General features: G+C 40.2%; 1 protein-coding gene and 1 pseudogene across 2 annotated transcripts in view; both read left to right on the top strand.

The window, feature by feature from the left end:
* The window catches only part of HPSE2 (heparanase 2 (inactive)), a 529,690-nt gene that overhangs the window by 181,646 nt on the left and 321,694 nt on the right, over positions 1-26,350 (top strand). The gene's annotated exons all lie outside the window — the stretch shown is intronic.
* LOC308528812 (DNA-directed RNA polymerase III subunit RPC6-like) lies at positions 17,798-18,896 on the top strand (annotated as a pseudogene). The gene has a single exon. The product of its transcript is annotated as a DNA-directed RNA polymerase III subunit RPC6-like (transcript).

The following is a 26,350-nucleotide window of genomic DNA, read 5'->3' as shown; positions in this document are numbered from 1 at the left end:
CCATATTTCAGACACTCTTTTTTTCACTTCACACATATTATCTCTAATCTTCACATCAACTTTGTAAAGTAGATATTTTTCCCACTTTCAGATGGATAAATTGAGGTTCTTAGGGAACTAATCAAGGTCATATAGCTGGAAGTGGTAGGAACTGGTATTTCCTAACTTGGCAAGTCTGTGTCTTTAAATTAGATTCTAAATTTGACATGATACTCCAGGTGAGGTGTGATAGGAATATAATCTAGTAGAAATATTATAAACTTTTAATATTAATGAAGTTTAAGTTTGCATTTTCCTCTCTCCTCCTTCTTAACCCCTGTGGCATATGAGCACCACGTAAGCTTAAGAAGCTGTTAGAACACAGGGTTTAGAGTGAGACAGATCTGGGTTGAGTCCAGCTCCATCACTTACTAATTCTCAGATTTGGAAAGAGATTTAATCTCTCTAGTACTCAGTTTCTTTAACTATAAATCAGGCATAATAATAGTGCCTGTTTCTTGAGGTTTTTATTATTAAATGGTATAAGGTAATTTGCACATTTCCTAGCATGTAATAAATGTTCAATAACGGATAGCATGATTAATAAACATTAACATTACTCATTTTTTTAAAATCGAAGTTTGACTTTTCTTATTGCATTAGCTCCTCTTTTGCTTCATAGTTCTCTGTGTGACCTCTTCTTCCTTCCATACTTTTTACAACTCCATTATCCATTTGACTAATCCTTGACTTTAAGTTGTTCTGTATAATACCCAGCCAGGTTCTACAAATGTGTTAAAAATATGTCATATGCAAATTTCTTGGTCTGGTTTAGCTATTGTATATGTATCTAAGTATATATGAATACGTTTGTGTTGAGTATATGAGTGGGTGACATATATAGAGACAATGAAAGACCTCTGAGACACTAGCCTTATAGGGCAATGTTTTGTTAGCAACCTTACTGATCTCCTCTTAGGAATCCAGATCAGTCTTTAAACAGCTAAACTTTCTGGAAGATCTGTGGCTCAGATTGTCAAAGCTTACCAAGAGCACATGCTGGAAGAAGAGGCAGCTCTTCCAGCTGCTCCCTTTCTTCTTTCTGCAGATGTGAACACTTCCCACAAACCTCTTTATGAAATTTGGGAGAAGCAGAAGGGAAACTGTTGAGCTGTTTATTTTATTGCAAACAAAGGTTAAGAGAGTCTTTTCTGAATATTTTTCTTGGAAGCCAAGAATGAAATCTTATATTACTTGACCAATATGTTTATTTTGAGGCAATTTAAGATTTAACTATCTTGAATTATATCTGTTCATGACATGCCTACATGATCTTCTTAAAGCTCAAGCACTCCCATGCAACAATTGTGAAAAGCTGCTAAGGAAGTGGGGGGAAAGGAGTGAGATGCAAGAATCAGAAGTCATATTATTGATGGAGCATATAGAATTAGAAAACCATATTCATGACAAGAGAACGCTGATAAATCAAATGTTTGATGGTCTCAGGAAAGGTTGACCTGTTCATCATTATCACAATGAGGATGGTCCTTTCAAGACGACTGAAAATGCTCTAATCTGAACTTACTACTGTGGCCAGTTACAAGGTCTAACATGCTAATACAACCTCATGCTGTTACACTTTTTCTCATTCACTTTTTGCCAGTGCCCTAGCATTCTTTTTATTTCAAAGACACACAGAGTTCATTACCATTTTAGCGAATTTTCACTTGTCCTTTCCTCTGATTGAAATGTTCTATCTCCAAATCTTTTCATGGTTGCCTCCTCCTCATTGAGACTTCAGGTCAAAGGTTAGCTATCCAGAGAGGGCTCCCCTGACCACCTTTGGCAAAAAAAATGATGTTTGTTTCCCAATATCCCTTCTCCCTTTTATTCCTTGTTAGGCACATTGGCACACAGCCAAGCAACTATATTACCCAAGCTCCCTTGCAGATGCATGTTGTCCTGTAACTAAGTTCTGGTCAATGAAATGTAAACCAAAAAGTAATGTGGTGCTTTGAGACAATTCCTAAGAGGAAGGAAATGGTTCTTTTTTTCTCCCCTGTTCTGCCCTGTTCCCTGAAATACCAAATGGTTACTGTGTCCTAGCAGCTAACTTGAATAATGGGAAAGGGGCATTCACTAGGTATGATGGAGCAGAGATCTGGAAAGCCTGAGTCCCTGATGAATTTGTGACTCTCTAAAGCAGTCCTGGATTGTCTACTTCCTGGCTTCTTTTAAATGAGAGAGAAATAAACTTTATTTCATTTAAGCCACTTTTATTTCTTTTTTTTTTTTTTGTATATTCAGCCACCCTATGCCAAATTAAAGTATTCTTCTCTTGCCAGCATATACCATACTTTATGATACCGTTATTCTCTGGTTTGTCTTCATGGCACTTTTAGCAATTGGAAATTCTCATTTCTTTCTTTTTTATTGTTTGTCTCTCCCATGTAGAATGTAACATTGGTGGGAGAGGGACCTTATCTTCTTTGTTCAGTGTGGTATCCTCAGAGCTAAAACAATGTAGGTACTCAGTAAACAATTTGTTGAGTTAATGAAATCTGTAGGCTAAAATTCCTCCTACTCATATCAGCATTTTTCTCTGTGATTCTATTTCTGTGGGTGACCAGTCTTCTTGTGAACCACACCTTCTTTCTGTAGATATAGTAATGTCTTTAAATAGGTCTTTCTAGCTTTGATCCATCAAGTATTTACTGCTTAATTTAACCTTCATTTCTAGTTATGCTTTGGGAAGGGGGCATCTGTTGTCATCTGTAGGTACTTAAAAAGATCAAATTTGAGTTATTAGCTTCCCTACAATGTAAATTATACATTCATCCTAAAGAAGGTGGAAAATACTAGGTTTATGTTGTACTCACCTCATAACTGTTGCCTCAAATAGAACAAAAGGTTTTTTATTTCATTTATGAAATAAGGTTGGTACTTTGTAGAGTTATGTTCCCAGGTTTCCAGCAGCTACATGTTGCTGACTGGTATTCAGCTTGCTGTCTCTTTTGACTTCATGCATAAAAACCCCACATTAAATCTCCCTAAAAGTGAATAAAAACCAACCACTGGTGGTATGAAAAAATGTTCAGAATATTTTGCAAGTAGCTGGAAACCAAGGGACACTTGTTAACTTTGAAATATTTCTAACGTTTTAAGGGAGAAAAATGAATACCCAGGATGAAATGGCTTTAGTATATATAGGGAACCTCTGAGAAGAGGTGATAACATATGATGCTCTGTGCTCATAGAGGTGAGAATGAGACCTCTGTACCCATTAAGGTGAAGGTAGATTTTGAAAGATAAAGAGGTTTCATGGCTTTGTTGCAGAGAAAGGGGTGGCAAGTAGGATTACGAGAGTAGAAGGAAATGTAGGGAGAATGTAAGAAGATATTACTCCAAGTACAGAGCTGGAGAGCACAGCTTTCACACAGGGCTTGTGAATTCCTCAGCATTCACACAGGGCTTGCATTTAGGGGTACTCAGTAAATGATGAATTGGGTAGAAAAAGTGGAGCCTGTCTCTTCTGTGTGGGCACCGTCAACACTCACCTCATCTTATGTTTCAAAATGAAGGAAGCAGTTTCTTTTATTATGTTCTTTCATATGAATCAGTAAACTTCTTAAACCAAAGTTGCAAAAGCTATAGAAAAATATATTAAAATCAATCTGAAGATTTCCTTTTTATTTTCTGTAATAAAAAGTGAAAACTTAGTAAATAAAGAACCTTTAGAAATGTCAGAAAGCAATTTCAATGGATTGGTGATGGTAAAGCTTAAAAGTCATTGTATTCTCCCCAATACTGCTTGAATTGTCATATTTTTAGGAAACCTTGGTATCTAGCTATTACTGGTGTTTAGTCAAGATGATTTTTAGTAACATATATGGTGTCACCAGGGCTCTCAATAGAATGGAAAAGGGAATGAAAATTGTAGGCCTTCCTGCTTTACTTCCCATGGCCCTTTGCAAACGCTTACTGCCCTTTTCCTCCAACTCTATGTTCTTTCTTATTAATAATAACTACTATTTATTGAATGCTTAGTATAGATTTGATACCATACTCAGCACTTTGCTTATATTATCTTTTTAATCCTGGAAAAACCATGTGAATTTAGGAATTCTATTCCCAGTTTAGAGGTGAAAAAGTTGAAGCTTAGAGAAATTAAGGTTTTTAATGTTGCATTGTGACCAATTGGCAGATCTGAGATGAGGACCCTGGTATATAGGACTCCAAATCCTGTTTTCTTAACCAGTCATTCTATCATATGGCATGTTATACTTCCTCTTTGATGCCTGTTATTATACTCCCTAGTTATGCTCCAGATTAGTATGAGTCAGCTGTCTAACCATCTGCCCCAATTCCTCAAGCTCCAAAATAGGCTATCCTTACCACTACGTCAGTGTGGAGGCTGTGTCCTTTTGCTCTTAAGCATGTGGGCCCACCAGCATCAAGCAGGGCTAGGTAGATAATACAAGATATCACAGTGCACAGACGTGGGTTTGGGGTAGAAGAGGCCAGACCCAGGTAGTGTGAACACAGTTTGGTGCAGTGAAATGTGAGTCTGCCCAGGTCCCTCCTGTGTTAGACAGAAGCATGGAGAGGTAAGCAGGCATTGATAAGGCCAAAAGATCACAGTCACAGCAGCAGAATTGGATTAGACATGTCCATGTGGGATACGGCCAAGACAGCAAGGTTCCAGTCATGTGGAAAGACTCAAGGGGAGCACCAAATGAATTCTAATTCCCACTGTGATCTTCCAGTGGAAGTCTTTTATTGAGCATCTCAGAGCTGCCAGGTCAACCCCACTACCAGGAGGAAGCCCAGCTCTCCTGTTTAAGAAATATTACCCTTGTCCACCAGGAGCCTTTGGCACCTTTTTGCAGCTATACCAGTGACTTGGACTTATTTGGGGCTCTGGCAGAGTGGGTAGGGGGCAGAAAGGGTGGGTTAGGTGTCATTATTCTTTGTCAGAGCTTACTACCACTATTGTTATGGATTGAATTGTGTTCCCTGCAAAGTCATATGTTGAAGCTCTAAATTCCAAAGTAACTGTATTTAATAGGGCTTTTAAGAGGTAATTAGGGTTAAATGAAATCATAAGGGTGGGATCCTAATCCTATAGAATTGGTGGCCTGATAAGAAGAAATGTCTCTCTTTCTCTCTATGCACACATACTGAGTAAAAGCTGTGTGAGGACACAAAGAGAAGGAGGCTATCTGCAAGCCAGGATGAGAGTTCTCACAAGAATCTGACCATGGCACTCTGATCTTGGACTTCCAGCCTCCAGAACTGTGAGAAAATAAGTTTCTATGTATAAGCCACTAGTCTTTGGTGTTTTGTTATTCTGAGCTGATGAATACAACTACTTGATTATCAGAGCCTTTGCCCTCAGTGGCTGGTCATTTTCTTTGGCAAAAGTGGCAGGAATTCTTTCAGTCCCTAAAAGGAAGGCAAACTGATCAAAGTAATTCACATGGAGTTGTGAATGAGTGACTAGTTAACCCCGAGGGCATAGGGATTTTCCAGTGACATTTGTTACAGCCCATCTACCACTCTTCTCCACCCCATCCTGGCCCATTTCCCCCAACTACACACACACACACACACACACACACACACACACACACACACACACACACACACGAGCAAGGAATCCTTCCTCAATGGCCCTTGGCTTTCTTGAGCTCCCTCTTTTCATATATGAGGCGTTGTTGGGGTATGAGAAAAAGAAGTGACCTTCTTAGTACCTCACTTGTGAAAGGGAGCTCACCTGTGACAATAGATTATTATTTTCTGTGCAAGACTTGTGAAAAATAGAATTCTGTAAAACCGAATCAGGAAGATCCCTCTTTGGAACTAAGAGCAGCAATTGAAGTCAGCAGTCATTTGGTGTAGGGTTAAGAGTGGCTAAGGCTTTGGAATCAGCTACCTAGGCTTAAATCTTGGCTCTACAGATTATAGCTATATGATCTCTAAGCCTTCATTGTCTCATTTGTAAGGTGGGGTTTATGATGATAATTATTCAAAGAGATGTAGAGATTTAGTTAGATAATCTATGTTAAGCTTGTAGCAGAGAATCTGTTTATATATTAGTAAGTAGGCAATAAATATAATTTACTAGGCACCTCCTGTAAAGGACACTATATTTGGAAATACACAGAGAAATAATGCTCTGTGCCTGCCCTTGGGGATCTTACAAGTATGAAAAACAGCATGCAGAATTCCTATGAGATTAAGAGACCCACATAGACACCAAGTCTTTTAAAACATCTTCAAAATTCCTGTTTTCCAGTAAACCTACTGTCAGGTTTTCTGCACACTCAGTTTATCTGTCTTCTTACGCTGTTTGAAGTCAGCTACATTTGGCTTTTTTGAATCTTTCCTCCTAGCCCTGTGCACAATGTGGCCAAATATTATACCTCATGTATTATTTTTTTTTGTCACTTCCCTGGTGCTTCTCCAAAGCAGACCCTTTTCTTGCATACAAAGGAGGGAGACTTTCTTGGAAGAACATCTAGTCCAAAGGCTCCACGTATGCTGACTTTGTCATTTCTTCACAAAGACAGTACGTTTTCTTGAAAAACAAACAAACAAAATAACTCTATAAGAATGATCAGCATATCTTAATGTTACCAATTAAGATGAAAATACTTTGCTTTTCTTCTTCAATAGAGCCAGGACTATGGTATTTCTGTAGTCAAACTATTGTTGTTCAGACAAGGTTATTGCAGTATGCTTTGGTTTGAAAAAGAAAAGGAGTTAGTGTTTGTCTCCTAATGCTTGTAAAATGGCTCTCTCACCTTCTTCATTTTGAACCCATCTTCCTTCTCTAGTTTAATTAGTAGAACGCAAAAGGGGCTAACTACCACTTCGTCACTTGTGTATACAGGCCTGCCTGGCTTAGATAGCCTTCACATGAACTTTCCTTTATTACAGCCCTTATATAAGATGGTGCAGAAAGCTAGACAGAGGTCAGTGCATGTGTAAACAGTGATGTCAATAGTAGAACAAGTAAAGGGGAAAAAAGTCTTACCACTTCTCAGTGGGCTGAGAATCACAGTGGTCTTTGTGAAGAGGGAGCATATTGTTAGCTCATGACTAATCATTTGAATTGCTTATCCTCTTGAATGAGTTATTTGAGATGGGAATGTTGATTTGTTTATTGGGTTAGCACATGTTAATATTGCACTAAAAAAAGGTGCTGGTACATTCTGCCAGCAGATGTAAAACAATTATATTATTTCTGTGATTGTGTTTTTAGAAAATCAATTTGAAGGAAGTTGGTATAGTCACAGTGACAGTCAGAAACACTTGGAAATATTGATAACACAGCAAGAAAATTGTCATTGATTATGTGAAAAAGGACAGTGTTATTTTATCTTTTTCATTCATTTTAACCATTCAAGAAATATTTACTGAGTTCTTCCTACTGTATTTCAGTGAATCTAAGACTTTGTCCTTTATAAGATGCATCATCATTTCAGCTACCACTCGAGTGGCAGGTAGCTTCTGAGATGATTCCCAGTGATCCCCCACTCCTAATATTCATGCCCTTGGATGATTATTAAGTGTGGGCCGGGCCTAGTGACTTGCTTCTGAAGAATAGGATATGAAAAGTCACTTTATGTCTAGGTTACAAAAGATCATGAATTTACTCTTGCTAAGATTCTCTCTGGCTCTGTTCTTTGCTTTCTTATTATATATTTTATGCTCTATGGAGAGACTTATGTAGGAGACCCTAAGGCAAAAGGCTCAGTTAAGCTGCTTCTGGATACAATATAGATAAAAAGTAAAAAGAAAAAACTAAGATGGAATCAGCTGTTACTATAATTTTTCAATTGTTCAGTTTTCCTAACTTAATATTAGAAATACTTGGTCTTTTCTGTTTCAACTGGGCATAAATTCTGTGTGTGTGCTAACGTATGTATATAGTTTTTTTGAAACTTTTATTTTTCTCCATTTGACGTACTTCTGCCTTTCTATTTTATGTTTTCCCTTTTTGTAACTTTTTCCTTTAGCTGCCTTTTTTTCTTCCACGAATGCAACTTGCCTTTATAGAAAAAGTGGTGCTTCAAAGCCAAAGCTTACTAACTTTGTAATCTTACTTAATTTTTCTGAATTTTAGATTTCCTGTGTGTAAAACAGGAATAATAATATCTGCTATATTAGGCATGACCTTTTTATTTCAAATGACAGAAACCCATCTAAGAATAATTTAGGCAAACATGAAAAGTAGAAAATTTTTGTGTGAGATCACTCCAGAAAGGGGTGCAATTGAGACTCAGGGATCACTGACACCAATGTCATAAGAACTGTCTGTCCCTTTCCAACTCTGAGCTACTACTTTCTGGTCAGCTTTATTTTCTCAGTATGGGTTCTTTCACACGGTTACAAACTTGGTTACCAGACTCTCCTTTTTCTTCCATCTCAGACACAGTTTAGCCACCAAAGAGGGACTGAATTTCTTTCCCAAGGTCTAATTTAATAAATGCCAAGGAGAGTCTGATTGGGTTTCATTGGTTGTGGGACAAGGCAGAGGCCTACTTTTGGCAATACTCAACAAAACTACTTGGTTATAATGTGTGTGGGTTTGTGGGAGGCATCACACCTTTTTTGAAGGATTATTATGAGAGTTAGTAATAAAATTCTTCTAACGTACTTGGTTTATATTGCTATTTTTTCTATGAGTGTGAAATGTTACAACGTTTGGTAAACATGAATGGTAAATGTAAAATAAGAGGTTAGTATTATCTAATTGTCTCTCTTAAGGTACCATTAAATTTTATCTAAAAAGGGTTTGGACATTGACAACAATCAATATAAGATTAAAGAAAAATTTTGAGGAGGAAAACCAATTTTCCACAATCTCATTTACTGAGTGTATTTTTGCATATTTCCTGCCAAGCCCAAAACATCTACAGAATTAATCATTGTATTTACCTGTACTTTGTATCCTGCTTTCAATATTTATGTAATAAACATTTCCTATCTTTCTAGGTAACAATCAGAATAGCATAATGGCTATGTATTATTCCATTATGTTGATATATCATAATTTATATTGTACTTCCCCCTTTATTGGTTCGATTTTACAGTTTAATATAAAATAATTTATTTTTGGCTGTTATTGATGTTGTATTGTAGATTCTTAGTAGTGTACTGGATTAAAGATAGGTTGTACTAGCAAAAAATTGTTCACAAATAAGCAATTACTAGACTCAATAAATTACTAGTGTTCAATAAATACTTTTTAACATGGAAGGAGCAGTTGGCTGAGGGTAAAAGGAGAAGGGAAGTTTCAATTGCACTTAAAATTGTGATGAGGGCGAGATGTTGTATTGCAATGTGAGACGCTTTCAGTATCAAGAACTTTGACCTCTTTATCTGCCCAGGACTATGACCTTGGACAAACCCCTTTACTCTCCAGAGCCTCCGTTTCTAGAGGATTTCTAATTCCTTTCAAATAAAAATATTATTTAATTGTCTAACATTGACTGTGTACAGATATTAGTAGTCTGACCAGAAAAAGGATGTGAAAAATGCTTTCTAATACATATTACAAAGCTGAACAAAGCAAATTATAGTAATTGTGACAACTATTTTGATGGCTACTAGAAGCTAGTGTCTGCGAAAGACAGTGCATCTTACGTTTTCTTTTTATTGTTTAAAGTATTACATATGTCTCCTTTTTCCCCAATTGGCCCCACACATACACTGCCACCCCCGAGGGCAGGCCCCACTGCCCCAGGGTCTGTGTCAGTTGGTTATGCTAATATCATACATACAAGTCCTTTGGTTGATCTTTAAAGCCCCCTCCCCTGCCCCTTGTCTCTGGATCTATTTTTCTTCACCAGTTTATGTTCATCATTATATCCCACATATGAGTGAGATCATGTGATATTTATCTTCCTTCAACTGGCTTATTTTGCTTAACATAATGCTCTCCAGTTCCATCCATGCTGTGGCAAAGGATAAAAGTTCCTTTTTTTTTTTTCATAGCAGTGTAGCATTCCATTGTGTAGATGTACCACTGTTTTTTAATCCACTCATCTGCTGATGGGCACTTAGGCTGTTTCTAAATCTTAGCTATTGTAAATTGTTCTGCTATGAACATAAGGGTGCATATATCCTTTTTGATTGGTGTTTCTGGTTTCTTGGAGTATATTCCTAGAAGTGGGATTATTGGGTCAAATGGGAGTTCCATTTTTAACTTTTTGAGGAAGCTCCATACTGTTTTACACAGTGGCTGCACCAGTCTGTATTCTCACCAGCAGTGCACGAGGGTTCCTTTTTCTCCGCATCCTCACCAACACTTGTCATTTGTTGATTTGTTGATGATAGCCATTCTGACAGGTGTGGGATGGTACCTCATTGTTTTGATTTGCATCTCTTGGATGATTAGTGACTTTGAGCATGTTTTCATATGTCTCTCGGTCAGTGTCTATTTAGGTCCTTTGCCCATTTTTTGGTTGGATTGTTTATCTTCCTTTTGTTAAGTTGTATGAGTTCTCTGTAAATTTTGGAGATTAAACCCTTATCTGAAATAGCATTGGCAAATATGTTCTCCCATGCAGTGGGCTTTCTTGTTGTTTTGTTGATGATTTCTTTTGCTGTGCAGAAGCTTTTTATTTTGATGTAGTCGCATTTGTTTATTTTCTCCTTAGTTTCCATTGCCCTTGGAGCTGTATTGGAAAGATATTGCTATGACATATGTCCGATATTTTGTTGCCTATGGAGTCTAAGATTTTTATGGTTTCCCATCTTACATTTAAGTCCTTTGACCATTTTGAGTTTGTTTTTGTGTATGGTGTAAGTTGGTGATCTAGTTTCATTTTTTGCATGTATCTTACCAAATTTCCCAGTACCATTTATTGAAGAGACTGTCTTGACTCCATTGTATGCTCTTGCCTCCTTTGTCAAATATTAATTGAGCAAAATGGCTTAGGTCTATTTCTGGCTTCTCTGTTCTGTTTCATTGGTCTGTATGTCTGTTCTTGTGCCAGTACCAGGCAGTTTGATAACTGTGGCTTTAAAGAAAAAAAGAAGGAGAAGGAGAAGGAGAAGGAGAAGGAGAAGGAGAAGAGGAAGAGGGGGGAGGAGAAGGAGAAGAAGGAGGAGGAGGAGGAAGAAGAAGAAGAAGGGAGGAGGAGGAGAGGGAGGAGGAGGAGGAGGAGGAGGAAGAAGAAGAAGAGGAGGAGGAGAAGGAGGGAGAAGGAAGAAGAAAAGAAAGAGGAAGAAGAGGAGGAGGAAGAGGAAGAAGAGGAGGAAGAAGGAGGAGGAAGAAGAAGGAGGAGAAGGAGGAGGAGGAAGAGGAGAAGGAAGAAGAAGAAGGAAGAAGAAGGAGGAGAAGGAGAAAGGAGAAAGAGAGGATAAAGGAGAAAGGAAGGAGAAAGGAGAAAGAAAGGAGAAAGGAGAAAGAAAGGAGAAAGAAAAAGGAGACCACGATCATGGCTTTGTAATATAGCTTGATATCTGGTATTGTGATCTCTCCAAATTTGTTCTTCTTTCACAGGTTTGCTGCGGCTATTCAGGGTCTTTTTTATTCCATGTGAATTTTTGGAGAGATTGTTTTCGACTGTGAAATATGCCGTTGGTATCTTAATGGGTATTGCATTGAACCTATAGATCGCTTTGGGTAGTATAGACGTTTTAATGATGTTGATTCTACCAATCCATGAACACGGTAGGTTCTTCCACTTGTTTATGTCTTCCTCTATCTCTTTTTCCAATGTCCTGTAGTTTTCCAAGTACAGGTCTTTTACCGCCTTAGATAAGTTTATTTCTAGGTTTTTTATTATTATTATTATTGCTATTATTATTATTATTGTTATTTTGGTGCAATGGTAAATGGGATTGTATTTTTAGTCTCTTTCTATGAGTTCATTATTGGTGCGTAAAAAAAGCCATAGATTTCTGGATGTTAATTTTGTATTCTGCCACATTACCAAACTCATTTATTAAATCTAGTATTTTTTGATGGAGTCTTTGGGGGTTTTCTATGTACAGTATCATGTCATTTATGAAGAAGGACAGTTTTACTTCTTTTCCAATTTGGATGCCTTATATTTCTTCTTTTTGTCTGATAGATATATCTAGCACTTCCAGTACTATATTGATCAGGAGTGGTGAAAGTGGGCATCCCTGTCTTGTTCCTATTCTTAGGGGAAATGAATTTAGTTTTTGCCCATTAAGTATGATGTTGCCTGTAGGTTTGTCATATAAGGCTTTTAGTATGTTGAGGTATGATCCCTCTATTCCCACTTTGCAGAGAGTTTTTATCAAGGAAGGGTGTTGGATTTTGTCAAATGCTTCTTCTGTGTCGATTGATATGATTATGTGATTTTTGTCTCTGAATTTGTTTATGTGATGTATCACATTTATTAATTTGTGGATATTGTACCATCCTTGCATCCCTGGAATAAATCCCACTTGGCCATGGTGTATGATGTTTCTAATGTAATGCTGGATCCGATTTGCTAGAATTTTGTTGAGGATTTTGGCATCTATGTTCATCAAGGATATTGGCCTGTATTCTCTTTCTTTGTGGTGTCTTTATCTGGTTTTGGAATTAGGGTAATGCTGGCTTCATAGAAAGAGCTTGGAAGTGTGCCTTGATCTTGAATTTTTTGGAACAGTCTGAGGAGGATAGATTTTAGTTCTTCTTTGAATGCTTGGTAGAACTCGCCTGTAAAGCCATCTGGTCCTGGGCTTTTGTTTGCTGGAAGATTTTTGATTACTGCTTCAATTTCTTCAGTAGTTATCGGCCTGTTCAGGTTCTTTGATTCTTCCTGATTGAGTTTTGGAAGCTTGTATTTTTCTAAGAATATGTCCACTTCATTTAGGCTGTCCAGTTTGTTGGAATAGAGTTGTTCATAGTATTTTTTCATAATCCTTTGTTTTTCTGTGGGGTCAGTTGTTACTCCATCTCTTTCATTTCTGATTTTGTTTATTTGAGTCCTCTCTCTTTGCTTCTTGGTGAGCCTGGCTAGAAGTTCATCAATCTTGTTTATCCTTTCAAAGAACCTGCTGTTGGTTTTATTGATGTTTTGTATTGCTTTTTTGGTCTCTATGTCATTTATTTCTGCTCTAATCTTTATTATTTCCTTCCTTCTGTTTACTCTGGGCTTTTCCTGTTGCTCTCTTTCTAATTCTTTGAGTTGTAGGGTTAGATAATTTATTACCATTTTTTCTTGTTTTTTGAGGTAGGCCTGTTGAGCTATGAACTTCCCTCTCAAGACTGCTTTCACTGTGTCCCATAGATTTTGGATTGTTGTGTTTTCGTTGTGTTTGTTACCCAGGATGCTTTTTATTTCTTCTTTGATCTCTTTGATAACCCAATCATTGTTTAATAGCATGCTATTTAGCCTCCAAGTGTTTGATTTTTTTTCATTGTTTTTATTGTAGTTGATTTCTAATTTTATGCCATTGTGATCTGAGAAGATGCTTGTATGATTTCTATCTTCTTGAATTTGAATAGACTTTGCCTGTGTCCCAATATGTGGTCTATCTTTGAAAATGCCCTATGTGCACTTGAGAAGAATGTACATTCTATACCTTTGCTGTGAAATGTTCTGAAGATGTCAATTAATTCCGTCTGATCTAGTTAGGCAGTTAGGATTGATGTTTCTTTGCAGATTTTTTTGTTTAGAGGATTTATCCAATGGTGTAAATGGGGTAGTAAAGTCCCCTACTCTCACTGTATTGCTGTCGATCTCTCCCTTGATATCTTCCAGAAGTTTTTTTTAATATATTTGGGTGCTCCTGTATTGGGTGCATATATGTTTACCAGAGTTATATCCTCTTGTTGAATTGCTCCCTTTAGTATTATGAAGTGGCCTTCCTTATCTCTTATTATGGCCTTCACTTTGAGGCCTGATTTGTCAGATATAAGTATTGCTATCCCACCCTTTTTTTTCATTTCCATTGGCCTGAAACTTTTTTCCCTATTCCTTCATTATCAGTCTGTTTGAGTCCTTTGTTCTGAGGTGGGTCTCTTGTAGACAGCAGACATATGGGCCATGTTTTCTTATTCATTCAGCTACCTATGTCTTTTGTTTGGAGCATTTAATCCATTTACATTTAAGGTTATTATTGACTAGAGGCCCGGTGCACAAAAATTTGTGCACTCGGGGGGGAAGAGGGGGTCCCTCAGCCCGGCCTGTGCCCTCTCGCAGTCTGGGACCCCTCGGGAGATAACGCCCTGCTGGCTTAGGCCTGCTTCCAGGTGGCAGAGAGCAGGCCCAATCCCTAGGTGCAGCCCCTGGTCGAGCTCAGAGCAGGGCCTATTGGGGAGTTGGGGCGCCACCCCCTGTCATGCACAGAGCAGGGCAGATTGGGAGGTTGTGATGCCACCCTCAGTCATGCTCAGTGTAGGGCCGATTGGGGGGTTGGGGCACCGCCCCCTGTCACACTGAAGGCAGGGTTGATAGGGAGGTTGTGGCACCACTCCCTGTCACGCACAGAGCAGGGCCAATTGGGGAGTTGGGGCACTGCCCCCTGTCACGCACAGAGCAGGGCCCATCAGGGGGGTTGGGGCTCCGTACCCTGTCACTCACAGAGCAGGGTCGATCAGGGGGTTGGGAGCTCCCCCCTGTCACGCACAGAGCAGGGCCCATCAGGGGGTTGAGGAGCTCCGCCCTGTCACTCACAGAGTAGGGCCGATAGGGGAGTTGGGGCACCGCTCCCTGTCACACACAGAGCAGGGCCGATCAGGGGGTTGGGGTACCGCCACTCTCACACTCAGGGCAGGGCCAATGGGGAGGTTATGGCTCTACCCTGTCACACACAGAGCAGGGCCGATCAGGGGGTTGGGGCGCTGCAGCCTGTCACACACAGAGCCGCAGGGCGATTAGGGGGTTGGGGAGCTCCCCCATATTAGGCACAGAGCAGTGCTGATCAGGAGGTTGGGGCGCCTTCCCCTGTCACGAACAGAGCAGGGCGGATAGGGAGGTTGTGGCCCCGCCCCCTGTCACACACAGAGCCACAGGGCGATCAGGGGGTTTGGGCGCTCCCCCCTGTCACGCTGATCCCGGTGCCGGGAGGCCTCTCGGCTCTGCTGATCCCGGTGCTGGGAGGCATATTACCCTTTTACTATATAGAATAGAGGCCTGGTGCATGGGTGGGGCTGGCTGGTTTGTCCTGAAGGGTGTCCTGGATCAGGGTGGGCGTCCCCACTGGGGTGCCTGGCCAGCCTGAATGAGGGGATGATGGCTGTTTGCAGCTGGTCACACACTCTTCAGGGTGGGGGTCCCCACTGGGGTGCCTGGCCAGTCTGGGTGAGGGGCTGAGGGCTGTTTTCAGGCTGATGGGTGACTGAAGTTCCCAACTGCTCCTTTTTTTCTTTTTATTCTGGGCCAGCTTTAGCTCTGGCTCCAGCTCTGAGGCCTCTGCTGCTGAAAGCAGGTATCTGGTTTGTTTGGGTTCTATAATCGAAACAATGTATAACTGCAGCTCTGAGATCCTGGCAGGCTGAAAGCAGGTTTCTGGGGTTTTGTTTAGCTTCTATATTTGTTACAATGTTTGAAACTGCAAGCTCAGAGGCCGGCAAGGCAGGCGGGGAACGTTGGAGTCCTCCATCACTGAAGTAAGCAAGCCTCATGTTAGCAGCCAGCTGCCTGGCTGCCAGCCGCCATCTTGGCTGGCAGTTAATTTGCATATCTCCCTGATTAGCCAATGGGAAGGGTAGCGGTTGTACGCTAATTACCATGTTTCTCTTTTATTAGATAGGATAGGTACTTGTTTGTCACCATTTTTATTCTTTATGCTTGTGTTCCTTCTACCCTTCCTATTTCTTCTTTTTACAGCAGTCCCTTTAGCATTTCTTGCATTGCTGGTTTGGTGGTAATAAACTCCCTTAGCCCTTTTTTTTGTCTGTGAAGCTTCTGATTTCACCTTTAGTTTGAATGATAGACTTGCTGGGTATAGTATTCTTGGATTCAGTCCCTTGCTTTGCATCACTTTGTATATTTCATTCCATTTCCTTCTGGCCTGATGTGTTTCTGTTGAGAAATCAGTTGATAGTCTGATGAGAGATCCCTTGTAGGTAACTTTCTGGCTCTCTCTGGCAGCCTTTCAGATTCTTACTTTGTCGTTGGTGTCTGGCAATTTAATTATGATGTGTCTTGGTGTCAGTCTTTTTGGTTTCATCTTGTTTTGGTCTCTGTGTATTTCTTGGACTTGTGTGGGTTTTTTCTTCCCAATATCAGGGACGTTTTCTGTCATTATTTCTTCAAACAGGTTTTCTATTCTTTGTTCAGTTTCCTCTCCTTCTGACCCCCCTATTATGTGCATGTTGTTTTGTTTTTTGTTGTCCCAAAGCTCCCTTGGGCTCTCCTCCTGTTTTTTAAGGTTTTTTTTCCCATTTGCTGCTCTGCTTGGGTGTTTTTTCTGACCTTGTCTTCTAGCTCACTGATGTGGTCCTCAGCTTCTTCTAGTCTGTTGTTGATGCTTTCTGTTTTATTCTTTATTGCAACTATGTCATTCTTTATTTCTTCTTGGTGCTTCTTCATTTCCTCTTGGTTCTTACACATGTTGAATTTGCCTTCCTCCTTTTCAGTGTCCTTATGACCATTGCTCTGAATTCTTTCTCTGACAAATTGCTTGCCTCCATTTCCTTCACTTACTTTTCCAGTGATTCCTCCTTTTCTTTCTTATGAGGGCTGTTTATTTTTCTCCTCATTTTCACTCCTCTCTACTGCATTGACCAAAAGGCACAAAATGCAACTCGATAAGACACGACATGGAACAAAAAACACATGTATTCTTGATACCAATAACCCCAAATAAAAGTGATCACCAGAGAAAAGAGACATAGGGGAGAGAAAAGTGTGCAAAAATGATATTGAGAAAAGGGGAAAGGTAAGAGAGAACAGAAAAAGAAGAAAAAAGAAGGGAAAGAAATATACATATATGGGGAGAAAACTCCACAAAATCAACAGCTAACCCAAAAAAATACAAACAACCACCACCTAGAAAAAAAGGAGGGGACCTGAATCTGAAGAGGCAGAGCTTATTTCTAGAAGGTAAGGTAAAGGCATTGAATGATTGGGGGAATGGCCATGATTCAGTATAGAGGAGGTAGAAAGAAAATCCTATATAATAAAAGTATAATATGCAAATTGTCCCCTTGACTGGGAGTTCGACTGGGAGTTTGACCAGGGGCCAGGGCCAGTTGGACAATCTCCTGCGTCCCCTCACCCCGGCTGGCCCAGCGTGATCGGCCCCGATTGAGGTGGGCCAGCTGGACCGCACCCGTGCATGAATTCATGCACCAGGCCTGTAGTGAGTGTATAAGAAGAAAAGTAAAAAAACAAAATACTCAAAAAAGTAATTTTAAAAATAATAAAAATATATACAAAATAAAATTTATATATATATAATTTTTCTCCTTTATCTATATATTCATCTATTTTTGGAAAAGGAGACTAGAGAGCAGATAGGCCTGATTTTGGTGAGTGAAACTAATTAAGCTATTATTAGTAGAAGAAGAGAACAGGTGAGGAGAGGAAAAACAAAAGCATAAAATAAAAAAAATAAAAATAAACAAGAACTAACAATCAAACAAACAACAACAACAAGGAAAAAAATTAGCAAAGAAAGAGAAAAGAAAAGGGTTCATGGACTTGAAGCAGGTGAGAGGAAATTAGATATATGAGTAAGCCAACAGAGACTATTATACTAGTAATGCATCAATAAGGCAGATAAAGAATATCAATTTTTAACAAGGAGTAAAAAGAAAGGAGAGTGTAAAACTAAAGCAGGGACAGGTGAAGAGAAACAGGATGAAAAAGCAAGAAGTGAGGAAGAAAGCGTTGGCATAAAGGAAAATATGAGATAGAGTAAAATAATGATTAAAAAGAATAAAAGAAGAATCTAATACTCTAATCCAAAAAAAAAGATAAAAAAATTTGAAAGGTTGGGGATAGGAACCTCGTTCTCATGGCTGAGGTGAAAGTGAAGCTGCAGCCACACGACGTGGATCCAGTAGAAAAAAAAACAGGATTATAAAATTATGTCACCAGTTCCCTCATGGAATCACAGACCAAGTAATTCAAAATGAAATGCCTCGTATAGAAGCTCAGCAGCGGGCAGTGGCAATCAGTAGACTATTGTCTATGGGTCAGTTGGATATCTTAAGGAGCAATACAGGCCTTCTGTATAGAATAAAGGATTCTCAGAATGCTGGTAAAATGAAGGGACCAGATAACCAAGAAAAACTAGTATATCAGATCATAGAGGATGCAGGAAATAAAGAAATACGGAGCAGAGATATCTGGTATAAAAGTAATTTGCCATTAACAAAATTTTTAAGAATTTGGAAAGTTATAAAGCTTATCAAAGCTGTTAAGTCTGTATCAGCCTCAAAAAAAAAAAAAAAAAAAAAAAAGGTGTGTATGCTTCACAACTGCAGCATATGCTTCACAACCTGCAGCCTGACCAGTCTGTGACTGGTGAAGCCTGGTACAGTGACCAGGATTTTGAATCTGAATTTGTAGAGGTACTTAACCAACAGTGTTTTAAGTTCCTATAGTCCAAGGCAGAAACAGCCCAAGAAAGCAAACAGAATCCAATGATACAAAAAATAGTTCATTTGCTTCATCACACGAAGTGTGGAAATATATATCTGTGAATTGGGGATCAGTAAGGTAGAGTTGTCCATGGAGGAACCGAAACCATTTTGAATATACTCATATGATGGGAAAGTGGAGATGACTATCATCGCAGCAAAGGAAGGCACAGTTGGTAGTATAGACGGACACATGAAACTGTACAGAGCAGTCAATCCAATCATCCCACATATGGGCTTGGTCCGGGCCCCATGTGGACTCTGCCCGGTTTTTGACAACTGCCAGGAAGGTGATGAGATTTCACCATCTAACTGTATTTACATGACAGAATGGCTTGAATTTTAATAGAGATCTAGGAACTTTATGACATCTTTCAAATGAAGTTACTTTGGGAACAAATAATTTAACTCATGATGGAACATCAAATTCCCTTGAAAGCAAACTTCACAATAATGGATACAGACTTACTGCTATGAAAATATATTTGTAAATCTATGAAGACTAAATTTATATTGTAGAGTAGCCACCAGAATATGAAGCAGCTAAGTGAAATCCATTCTTTAATAAACAAAATACTCTGAAGTTCTGGAGGACAACATCTGAAACTTTCAAGACATGACTGTCCAAGGAAAAAGAAGCCAACAAATGCATATTTACCAATAGATAATGGCTAGAGCCTAAAAATGCTTGTTTTGAACCTATTTATTAAGGTCTTCTTTGGAAATTGTTTATATCCGGTTCAGTATCACCATTTCTGTTTTCTCAATGGTCCACTGAGAAGAAATTAAAACAGGAAAGGCAGGAATAGCAGAGCAGTCTGTGCAAACTTGGGGCGTGAATGGAGGAGATAGTTGGAACATCCTTTTCCACATTCTGTTCCTTTTTATGTCAGAAATATTTAGAAATATTCTTTTGGAGGATTATGCCACCACCTTTACCTCAAACCTATATGATGACTATTGTCAAGGATGTTTTCAGTCCATAAATATTAATTATTATTCTCATCCAAAAGGATTTTTTTTCTCTAGACCTTCTTTGTTAAAGTCTTACTAGTTCACTCTGTGGCTCAATTGTATTATTCAATAGAATTTTTCCTATATTCTTATTATTTAACATTAAAACAAAATAATCCATTGCAAAAAAAATGAAAGGTTAAAAAAATAAATAAAAATAATAAAATAAAACGAAGAAAAGAGAAAAACATAAAAAAATTTTAGTTTCTTAAGTAAAAAATAAAAAAGTGAAGTAGTGAAGTTTGTTCACTTCAGCATGGTTTTAATGTCCCATGGGGGCTGGCTTAAGACCCGACCCCTCTTTGTGTTCTGCCTGCCATGTCTCTGTTTCCTGTTAGGTAGTCAGCACCATTTTGAAGCTCCCAGTGATCCACCGCTCCTCTGTGTCAGACGCCACAACCTTAGTTTCAGGCAGGCGGGATCAATCTGCCCACTTTGTTTTTTCTGCCTGCTTTCAGTCTTATTTACACAAGCATCTATTTCTGACATGGCCTCTAGGTGGTGGTGTTTCTGTATTAGTTTCGGGATCCAATGGCCCCTCAACCCAGTCCCCAAGGGCTCCTTGGGGGTATTTAGAATCTTTGTTTCCCTGCTGAGCTCAAGGCTGGGTGTGGCTGCGCTGTTAGGAGGTGTCTGATCTTCAGGAGAAAAATGTATCTTCAGGATTGGAGGGATTGGACTGTCCCAGAGCTGGCTTCCTGATCATCTCTCCCTATTTTGCTTCCCAGCTTCCACAAAACCACCTTCCCCTGCATCGCAGCCTCGGTGAGTGTTTGTAATTGAAAGATCCTATGCACTGGGTTTAGCGAATAAAAGTAAGGAAATTATGAAGACAGAGCAACTGTGCCGATTCGTGCCCCCTCCCACCCCCAGTCCCTGCCCCCCCCCTCCACCTCCCCCCCCCCCCCCACACACACACACTGCTAGGCCCATGAAGAACTTCAGGCTGCCTTTCTGGGCACAGCCTCTCAGGATGTGGGCTTAGATCTAGAGTCCCCGCTGCCAGCAGCCCTGTGAACCCCCTTCCACAGTGGAGCGCTGTACTTTCCACAAGGGACTCGGATTTAATGAAACGCAGTCCCCCTCTGAGACTCTAGTCCCAGCTGCCTGTGTTTCTCCCTCCAGCCCAGATCCCCAAACCCACCTCTCTCCAGGTGACCTCTGACCTTTCTATCTATGGAATGTCTTGCCAGCTGTGTTTAATTCGCCAATTCCAGATGGATGTTATTTGATTCACCTGTTTCTTCAATCGGCTCTGAGAAGGTGCAGGACCCGTCTGCCTATTCGGCCACCATTTTGTCTCCCCCTGGACATACTTTTTAGGAGCCTGCAGCTGGGGAGGCTGGAGTATCAGTGTTGGTGGGTTTGCAGCTGAGGTAGCTGGTCCCTGGCCGGTGTGGCTGTGGGGTCCCGGGTGGTGTTTGAGGTCTCTCCTGGTGGAGGTGAGGCTGGGCTCCAAGTCACATCTGCTCTCCCCTTCAAGATGGTGTGGTCTGTGCAGCAGAGTCGGCCATCCTGGGAGAGATTTCAGCGGTAGTAGAGGCTGCCTGGCTAGGGGAGCCTGATTTGCCAGTCCCGGACAGTCCTGTGGAATATAACTGTCCCTCACTCACACATACTCACTCCCCGCACACATCCACGCATTCCCCTTTCTCTCTCTCACTCACACTCTCTTCCTCACTGCCGTCCTGTCGGCCACCATGTTGGATCCTTCTAAAATCTGAATTCTTTTCTTGTTTTATTGACGGTTTTATGTCTAAGAGATAAAGCAAGAGGTCAATGAGAGGATCTTTCTGTCATCTACAAATGTGATAACTAGAGAAAGCTATCAGGATCAAAGGTGAACAAAAGGTTATTTTTTTTTTTAAGGGAAAAGGAGTGAATTTGGAAACAACATCATTTATATGTTTTAATAATGTAAAAACAATGTAGATAATTATAAAGGTTGTGCTTTATGTACATTTAGGAGACAAAGTGGTGGTCAGTACGAACCAATTATGTTCACTAAGAAACACTACCAAAGTAAATTTGCTTCTTTTTGGGGTGTGGTTAGTGGCTTGATGTATTGGAGAATTCCTTATACAGAGTGTGTATTGATTTCAGAAAATCAATTTACAAAGGTTTCAATGTCATACAATCTTGTAGCTAAAATGATGAATGTGTATCTAAGTAAATTTGCAGTTGATTGAACAACCATTGTGGTGTGACAGCAATTAAGCAATCTTAAAGTTCCATTAAAAGATGTGTAATGTTCATTAAAAGGGGAATAATGTTCTCCAAAGTTATTAAAATGAATAGAACTCAGAAAAGTCCTTGGCTTACCAGATGCCCTTTCTTCCAAAGCCAGTACTGTGGAGAAGATAAAAGAATAGATGTTAGAGCTTAAAAGTCCCAGAGATGAAGAAATTGGAAGCTAAGGATCTCAGAAATAGATAAAAGAAAGAGGAACCTTTCTACTTAAGCCAAAAAACAGATGTTGGGTTAGTGCCAGATCAGGTAGAATGAGTGTCATTGGTTTCCTGAGGAATGGTATTATGTCTCATTGACCTTTTAAATCCATTTTCACTCCTAAAACCCAGTACATTATGCCTGGAACAGAGGAAATCCTCAGTAAACAATTATTGAGTAAATGATACATGTGAAAAGCTTCCAATCTAAGAAGATGCCCTGCCAATACTTCTGTCCCCCAAGACCACTGAAACAGTATAAATTATAATTTGCCCAAGGCAGTGCTACTGCCTCTAGCATTGTGCAAAGAGAATACTTCAATGGCAGAGTTTATAAACATCTTATCCAACTCCTTTTTAGATAAGGAAACTGAATCCTCAGAGAGTTCAAGAAGCTAGTCCAGGATCCCATAGCTAATTAGAAGCACAGTAGATTTATGAAATGCTAGCCTCTTGGACCCTAGTCCAGAAAAGCTTTTCCTGCCACCTTCCTGTTCTGCTGTTCTCTGCCTCAGCTGCTTAAAAAAAAAAAAGTCCTTTTTTTTCCTATTGTTGACAATATTACAGATGTCCCTCATCCCCCACCTCCTTCCCCTTCTCTACCCAGTTCCTGCCCTACCCCAAGCCTTCAACACAATATTGTCTGTGGCTATGCATATAAGGTCTTTGGTAAAACTCTTCTCCCCTCCCTCACCTTACCCCCAGACCTGTCAGTCTGTCCCATGCATCCATGCCTGTGGACCTATTTTATTCACCAGTTAATTTTGTTCAGTATATTTCCACCTGAGTATTTGATGTAAATGGACTTAAGTCAATCACTCCTGAACTCATTCTCTATGTCTACCCTTTGCCTTTTGAACTGATTTGCATTTTTTGTTCTTGTACCTATTTGGCTTCTCAGTAGAGGTCAGCTGAGAGGCCTTGCATGCAACTCCTATCTGCTCCCAGTCTTAAATTTTGATCTTTAACACTATCCCATTTTTTAATTTGCTCTTAGCCAAAAGTAATGGTTTTATTAGTTATCTACTGATATGTAACAGTCTACCTCAAACCTAAGTTCCTAAAGCTACAAACATTTATCATCTGAGTTCCTCTGGGGAAGGAATCTGGGAACTGTTTAGATGGGTAGTCCTGGTTCAAGGTTCCCTCACGAGGTCTCTGTCAAGAAAGTGGCTGGGACTGCAGGTTCATCTGAAGGCTCGGCATGGGGAGGGTCCATTTACAAACTCATTCACATGGTGTTGACAGGCCTCCGTTCATCACTGGCTATTGGTCAGAGGCTTCAGTTCTTCATCACACGGATCTTTCCATAGGTTGCCTGAGTGTCTCACAACATGGGAGCTGGTTTCATTCAAAGCTAGTGAGTGAAGAGATAAGAGAGAGAGAAAGAGAGAAATGGAGAGGAAAAAAAAACACCATTGTCTTTTATAACCCAATTTTTTAAGTGACATATCATTTGCCACATGTTATTTGTCACACAGACCTTCCTGGTATAGTGAGAGAGGGGATTACACAAGAGTGTGAATCCCAGGAGGTGGGGATCACTGGGGTCCATCTTGTATGCTGGCTACCATAAGGATACAGGAGCGCTTTTTAGTGAAGAGGTACAGAAACAAAATTTATTTTAAAATTGTTTTCATGGGGTCTACATTCATGCAGTCCAAAAAAAAATACAATCATGCACTGCATAATCATATGTTGGTCAATGTTGGACTGCATATATGACAGTGGTCCCATCTATATATATAAAAGCCTCAGTGACCGGCCGACTGGCCGGTAGCTATGATGCACACTGACCACCTGGGGGCAGATGCTTAATGCAGGAGCTGCCCCCAGGTGGTCAGTGCGCTCCCACAGTGGGAGTGCTGCTCAGCTGGCAGACGGGTGCCAGATACCAGACTCATAGCTGGCGAGCGCAGCTGCAGTGGTGCCAGCCTCTCCCACAGACACTCCTACTGCACACCCCAGCAGTGGCAGCAGCGGCAGGATCAGTGGGGTCAGGATGAGCGGGAGTGGCGCAGCGCCCAGCCTGGGCTTAGGCTTCTCCCCGGCCACCTGCTGCTTCCCACACTACTGTGCGGGATTGATATGGACAGGCGTCTGGAGCCCCCGGAGCTGGCCAGTAAGGCTGGACTGCAGTGGCATAGAGTTCCACTGACCCCCGCAGGCCAGGCCAAGGGACCCCACCAGTGCACGAATCTGTGTACCAGGCCTCTAGTAAGATTATAATAGAGCTGAAAAATTTCTATTGCCTAGTGTTGTAGCTGTCCTAAAAGCATAGCACCATATATAACTGTTTTGTGCTGGTCTTCTTCTAGTAATGCTATTGCTATCTGCTAGAAATGCCTGGGAGCACTCACCTAGCCCCTGATGAGCATCGCTTAGATATCTCCCTTTCCTAACCAGTATTACAAGTGGATCTATTCTTGTGGTTCTTATTATAATTGCAAGCCACTACTCTTCAGCAATAACCTTTAGAACCTTCGAAACAAAAAAGAGATTACTTATAGGTCCTAGGGTATACAAGGTATGGGTGGGGTGGGGGTCATGTGAGACTAGGCCTAGGGTTCTGCTTTTATTTGGGTGGGTTCAGGATGGAGGCCTAGTGTTTTGTAGGCTCACTCTTTATTGGTGAATTTAAAACATAAGGGAGAATTTAAAATGCAGAAAGAGAAAACAAAACTGGCCCAAATGGTCAGTTATTGAAATCAACCAAGATCTCTAAAACAAGGAACCTCACTGGGGGGAGGTGGCCTGGATCTTTACCTAGTCTGGTGGCTGGCCACGTGTTTATTCCCTATAGCTTTACTTGAGGGGTGCCTCTTTGAAGTGAATACCTGAGCAATCAAAGCTTAAGACAGGCACTTGTGTTACAAAAAGAAACCTACTGTCAAGGTTTAACTACTATTATTCATATGTGGTGATGCTGGTGCAAACAAACCTACTGTGCTGCCAATCATATAAAAGTATTGTGCGTACAATTACAGTAATAGGCTATACCAGTGGTTGGCAAACTGCGGCCCCTTGTTTGTGGCTCTTCCACAAAATACCACGTGCGGGCGCGCACATACAGTGTGATTGAAACTTTGTGGCCACACTCAAGGGGCCAAAGAGCCACATGTGGCTCGCGAGCTGCAGTTTTCCGACCACTGGGCTATACCATTTAGGTTTGTGTAAATGCAGTCTATGATCACAGGACAAAATCGCCTACTAATAGATCTCTCAGAATGTATTCCTGTCGTTAAGGGGCACATGACCTTAATATTCAATACAAGTCTCTTATTCTTGCCCTCATCCTTCCCCCTTCTTATAGTAACATTTAAAAGTTTCTTATATGGTAATTTAGAACAGTTTGGAAACTTTTTTTAAATAAAAGGTCAGATAGTAAATGTTTTATACTTTATGGGCCATACAGTCCCTGTTACAACTACTTAACTCTGTTGTTGTAGCAGGAAAGCACCCATAGACATTAGTAAACAAGAGGACATGGCCATTGTCAATAAAACTTTACTTATGGACACAGAAATTTGAATTTTTTAACATTTTCTGTCATGAAATATTCTTATATTGATTTTTTTCAGCTGTTAAAAAAGCAAAACAAAAAAATCCTTAGCTTGTGGGTTATATTAAAGCAGGCTGATCTTGCCCACTGACAGTAGTTTGCCAACCTCTGATCTAGACTTTCTTTATGCAAATGTAAACAAATACATCTTATTTTTTTCTCCATTAAGGGTATGAAATATTTCTGGGTAATTCCCTCTAGAGCAAGCTTCTCATTTGTAGTATCTCAGTTTTCAGTTGGGAATTCTTCTTGCAACCACCCTAGATCTTCAGTAGCTATTCAACATTCATACTTCTTTACAAAGCTGGCTTCTCTTTCCCTTGTTCAGAATGAGGAAACTTTAGTGTGTAGTATCCTGAATCAGTAGAGCCAGAGGAGACCTTGGATATTATCTTGCCCACCTCCTTACTCTTTTTTCCAATTTATAAACAAGTAATCTGAAGTATAGAGCTTTTTTTAACTTTTATCAAAAGTAGAACTGGTACTGTAGCCCTAGTCAAGGAAAGCCTTAGTTTGATTTTGTTCATAAAGAATGGGAAAATCGATGAGTATAGGAACCCCAGTGTCCACTGTCAGTGAAGCTCCCAATTTCCTTGTTCCTTTGCCTGGCTTGATTACAGTGGTGTATGTTTCTGGAACTTTTGTCTGCCATTTGTGCTTGCAAGGGCATGTTCAGTGCACCATGGAATAGTAAAGTGGCAGGATGAATAAATAAAGGTCATGTAGCTTAACTCCACTTCCAGGCAGATAGGGTAGATGTACTTTTCCCTATTCTTC

Source organism: Myotis nattereri, assembly GCF_964212035.1.
Source record: "Myotis nattereri genome assembly, chromosome: 13".
In the NCBI taxonomy this organism is placed as follows: domain Eukaryota; kingdom Metazoa; phylum Chordata; class Mammalia; order Chiroptera; family Vespertilionidae; genus Myotis; species Myotis nattereri.
This window is presented reverse-complemented; position numbering and strand designations above follow the sequence as displayed.